Source organism: Ambystoma mexicanum, chromosome 7p (genome assembly GCF_040938575.1).
Source record: "Ambystoma mexicanum isolate Mex_15411 chromosome 7p, UKY_AmexF1_1, whole genome shotgun sequence".
Taxonomy (NCBI): Eukaryota; Metazoa; Chordata; class Amphibia; order Caudata; family Ambystomatidae; genus Ambystoma; species Ambystoma mexicanum.
Window position 1 is genome coordinate 952,865,601 of NC_090939.1, and position 5,523 is coordinate 952,871,123.

Below are 5,523 nucleotides of genomic sequence, written 5' to 3' on the forward strand. Positions count from 1 at the left end.
TGGTATGGTTGAATAATCAGAATAGATATCTGAAATATACAGCTTCCATGTGCTCCATTGAGGTTAACTATTTGGACTTGACGATTTACCATCAGAACAACCAACTATGGGTGAAACCGTATGTGAAAAAAACAGACAAAAATGCCCTTCTTCATTATAAAAGCCATCATGCTAAGCATGTCCGTGACAACTTGCCCTTTGGGCAATTTTTACGACTTAAACGTAATAGCAGTACCAGACATGATTATGAGGAAGGCGCGAATGTATTAATGGACAAATTGATCGACAGAGGCTACCCTGCTAAAATTGTCAGACAATCTGCCAAACGAGCTTTCAGTAATAATCGAGAAGCACTCTTGGAAAAGAAAAAGAAAAATAATGATAATCATGATACCCCGTTGGTGTTCGTGAATACTTTCAGTAACATGTCCTACAAAGTTAAGAACATTATTTGTAGGAACTGGAAAAAGACCATGAACAGTCCACTGCCTTTGATAGCCTTTAAAAAAAGCACTAATATCCGCAATCTTGTCATGAAGAATTTCTGAGGCCGCCCAAAGTACCTTGTGGGGTATGCCCCGAGTTGTGGGACATTATCCTTGTGGAGAATGTGTTATGTGTCCCCTTACATGGAAAATGACTTCTGTTAACCTTGGCCTGACTTCAGAATGGACATTAAAAGAGCATAAAAATTGCAAAACTGAAAATGTAATCTATATGATTAAATGTCCTTGTGATTTGTTGTATATAGGCCAGACCAACAGAAAGTGCAAGACTAGGATGATCGAGCACAAGAGCTGTTTAAAAAACCATATTGAGAAGGCACCCCTAGTTAAACATTTTGAAGAAAAGGGTCATACTTTTAGGGATTTTGAATGGTGCATTCTAAAAAAGGTTAAAGGGAGATCCCAAGATGAAATTAACAGGAAATTGCTCAATCTGGAACAGAAACTTATCTTCCTTACCAATAGTCATGTGACAGGACTTAATGAGAACATTGATTGGCATAATATTAGATAAGTGGGCCACTGACTGGGTCTCTGTGCATTTTGGTCAGATGAGTTTTGCACTTTCTATCACCATCAACCAATGTCCACATCAATGTGTATTTGTTGATATAAAGAACTATGGGACAAGGTTTAAGACACTATTTGGGCTTGAAATTGACTTAATATAGGACTTACAAATGTGTGGCTAGGCCATTGATCATCATCTCTGGAGCTCGAAAGAGATATAGCCTAGTTGTGAGTTCGGGGTACTGATGTTTTACAGCTTTCTGGCATTTTCAGGGGCAGGGAGCCCTGCTGTGTGTCACGGCCGTAGGTCTCGTGCTTACTTTTAGCACTGTTTAGTCACTTAGTGATGTGATTGAGTGGTGCAGTTTGTGGTATTCTGTTCCTAATGCAGACCGCTGTGTTTTCATCTTTACAATTCATGTTGTGCGTTTGTTTCTTCCCAATCTAGGTGAGTTGCTCAGCAACAGCATAGTTATTATGCTGTTGCTGTTGGAAACTCATTGGTCATCTCTTCTCGGGCCGTTTTTCTGACGTGTGACGTCATCACGTTACGTGTGGCGTGATGACGTCATTGCGTGGCGTACTGACGCGACGCTGTGGTCTCATTGTAGTATTTACTAGCCGCGGCGAATGTGTATTCCGCCAGCGTGACGGTGGACCCTTTCTCCTTCCCTTAGAGAGAATTAGCGCTACACTGGGTGAGTAACTGAGTGTGTGGGCTTTGGGATTTTGGGTCCCAAGATGTTGATAGTGGGACTTAGATTAATCATGCTCCGGTGGCTTTTTGCAGAACGAGAGGCGTGACACCTTCGCCTTGGATCACCCCTGGGGATGAGGAGGTTTCTCTCCCTGACGGTGCGGGTCATTTTTGCATAGAACGTGGCCGTTTTCTGAAATTTCTTGGCAACAACAGAATGAGAAAGGTAAGGGACCCTCATAGAGGTTTCTTTGTGGGAAGACCCATGGTGTTTCAGAGGGTTGTAATTTACTGAGACCTTTTTTGCAGGGAATAGATGGCTAATTTGAAGGTTGAGTGGCACGAATGTGGAAAACTTTACATTTAATGATACACGTCAAGGAGAAGAATTTAACTTACATCGTAGGGTGAGCTGGTTTTTTCTATAGAGGGCATGTATCCTTGTGGGTATGCGTAACCCTTTTTAGAGTAAATGTCTGGGCTACAGCTTTTGCAGCGACTAAAGGTTAGTCTTTTTAATCATTGGTTCTAGGTACTTTGAGTGATCCATCCTATGGGCTAGACAAGTGAAGAGCAACAATTGGTTGTGCTATTAAGTTTGAAGACACTTATTTCTTCGGACTCCTGGTTCAGGTATATTATTATTTTTTGTATACCGTCCAACCTATTGGTGATTAGGGATTGGCTAGGTCGAGTAATTGGACCCATAATGCCCTTGTAATGATTTGTTCTTGTTTTGTACCCTTAGATATACGAATTTGGTGTGTGAATTAGAGAACTCTACCTGAAGCACAGAACTACTTCTGCCCCTGAAGAATGTCCAGTTACTTGTAACACATAGGACAGAAACTTATATAAGTTGGGCTTGTTTAACAAAATGGGGAATAAGGATAATTAAGTTGCCATTTTTGTTTCTTGTGATCAAGTATTTGGTGACTTTTGATGTTGTGAGGTGGAATGATTTTAACATGTATATTACTATGTGATGTGTATATGTTTTTTAATGTTTGTATTACTTGTGCTTTATACAAGAATAATATATTAAAATGATATTTTTTGATAACACTGCCTGTTATTGAGTACATAGAACACAGAATGCAGCCCATATTTGCTAAGTGGCTGTGTTGAGGAATTCTTATCTGAGGGTACATCGACTGTTTTTACATAGATAGGTATTTGTGTTCCTTCTTTTTGATTAAGTATATATTAAAATGTCTATACATTTTATATCAAGATATAAAAAATGGGGGGCAATCAAACATTTTGGGGTTATCAATTTGATATAAAATGTGTACCACTTTATATCAACTTGATATCAAAGGGGCGGCATGTGGGAAAATGTCCAGACCTAAGACCGGAAATGAGGGGGGGGGGGCCACCGGTCAACATTTAACATTGAAAGGAAGTGTACACCCTTGTACTACTCCCCTATGTCTGCAGCCTTCTGGGTTTCCCCTGAAGCTCCCTGGAGCCGTGGTACTCACCGGAGCTGAAGCTGAGGTCCTCGCTGTCTGCATGGAAGTCGAATCATGTTGCTGCTGGACAAACCCACCGCTCCTCGTGTGGCTGTACTTTATCTGGCCCTGAATGAAGCACTTTGTCTTCACCAGATCATCTTGTGACCTTTTGTGCCCCTATTGTGCATCCTCACTGCCGCTTCTTTAGTCATGTCCAGCTATTAATACTTGAGAACGTGTTTTATAATGAATGTTATGGTTCTTTTTGCATTAATGTCATGCAAAGTTTTATATGGAGAATACATGTATTTTGAGCTTTTATTGAATGTTTCCAATACAGTTTATTTTGGGTGTAACTGGGCAGGTCAAGGAGCCACTGTTAGATTGCCCCACGCACTTGCACCAAATGTTCAGTTGTGTTTCCTCCCTTTTCTCTGCACGTATGTTTTCTCCTAAAAACGTAATTGCTATATTAAATAGAGCGATATCATTGTTTCCTGTATGTTTTACAGCACATGTGTTTTTTCATATCAAGTTTGCACTTTGCCTCCTGGTTTGGGGCCACTGGACCGTGGTTTGGGGATGCTGAGTCATGGGCCACTAAGTTGTACTTTCCCCCAGGTCAAAGGTTTACAGTCCCCTGAGTTCTGAAACGTTTCTCCAGGCTTTTGATATTAATTCAATATATAATTTGTATGAGAGATATGGACATAGCCTTTGTGAAACTCAGATTCGACATAGAGCCTGGACTGCTCCATACTAAACATGGACGGCTCCACTGGTTCTGACGTGAGCAGAAGAAATGCACCAATCCCCAGAAGCCCTAAGCATCTAGTTAACAACATTGTGGTCCACACTGAGCAAGGGTTGAGGGGCGAAGTGAAAAAGGTTGGCGCTCACACGAAAGAAACCCTCCGCCTTAATAAAGTCTCCCCCAGGAGTCTTTGTTCGGGAAACAGAAAATCCAGTCAGCCGCATTGTTTTCTTTAAAAAAAAAAACATTAAAAAAAGTAAAGCTATCGCGCAAAAGATGGGTCGACTTTATTTCTAATTGAGACGAGAGATAGAGTATTCGTCCTCCTGGCGATTTCATTTCAGAATAAAGTCTCTGGTGCAAAATTCGTTCTGAAATGAAATCTCCGGGGGGGAGAGTGTATACAGGGGCAAGAATACTTCTCTATGCGCAGGTAGAACCAAGAGAAATATCGCTCCCAAAAGGCCAGAAACGAGGCATGGAAACAATGCATGGAATGCAGGCACGTCTGCCTGAAGATTCACCACTATAGGCAAAGGGGCAACTAATCAGATTGTCTACACCCTCCAGTCATATGTGGCAGCCATTATGGCTCCATGAAGCTGCATGACCACATCCGGTATGGGTCCTGAAGAGGGTGCTTTGAGCCTGGGGCCACCTGCCAACTGCTTCTGCTGATGCCCTAGAGTGTTACCAAGGTGCATCCTTGCCAATTCCTGGGGTAGTACACAGACCGAGACATGCCTTGAAGTGTGATATCTGTAATGTGCTTGTGCACGGTGACATTCATGTTTATTTTCGCCACTGTTGCCCATGCAGAAGGGAGGTGTGCAATTAACACTGTGGAGTACATGGTTTCAATGTACAATGCTTAATGGGTGTTCTTTTACTCATCTACAGATCCATGGAATATGGATGGCTGTGCTGCTGTCATATGCAGCTAATGTATACATGACGATTTAGGTAAAAATCCTTACAACCAGGGGATCTCTGATTATTACGTAAATCCCTCAGTCCATCAACTCCAGCATGCCGGATTCGTGCCAGTGGTGCAGATGACAACCGGTTCTGTTTCCTGGCCACGCCTGTGTGCAATGTTATGCAACACCTTACATCGAACAATGATCGCACACACTGTCACATGGCCTTACATGTGGACTCCCCCAGAATTGGCATGGCATCTGAATCAGCATTTGAGGATCCCAAACATACACTTGGTGGGATTCGAGGTGTTTGCGTGTGCTGTGTTGTAATGCTTCTGCCATTTGCCCTCTGGGATCCGGAAAGGGTGTGTGCAGATGCCTCCTTTGGGGAACCCCAAATATGCCCTTTTTGGACTGATGCTTTGGGTCCACTGGGTCTAGTCTTTACAGAGGAAATATCTGTAGCATTATGCATGCTTCACTTATCACTTAGCCATGTTTCACTGTATGGCCTCGCTTAAATGTCAGTGGCATTTCACTTTCAGGATGATGTTGCTGACACAACACAACATCTAACTCTTCACTGAATGCTACAGTTCTACGTGATCACATACATTTATTTTTGAAGGTGTACATTTTGGTTGACTCAATTTAGTTGACCTATTTTTTAAATGCT

General features: G+C 42.1%; 1 long non-coding RNA gene across 1 annotated transcript; it reads left to right on the forward strand.

Moving 5' to 3' along the window:
• Positions 1 to 1,626: 1,626 nt before the first annotated feature.
• Positions 1,627 to 2,829, forward strand: LOC138525598 (uncharacterized). The gene is made up of 5 exons (XR_011283380.1): positions 1,627 to 1,714; positions 1,807 to 1,939; positions 2,023 to 2,120; positions 2,246 to 2,346; positions 2,462 to 2,829. It is a non-coding gene; the product is annotated as an uncharacterized lncRNA (long non-coding RNA).
• The last annotated feature ends 2,694 nt before the right edge of the window (positions 2,830 to 5,523 follow it).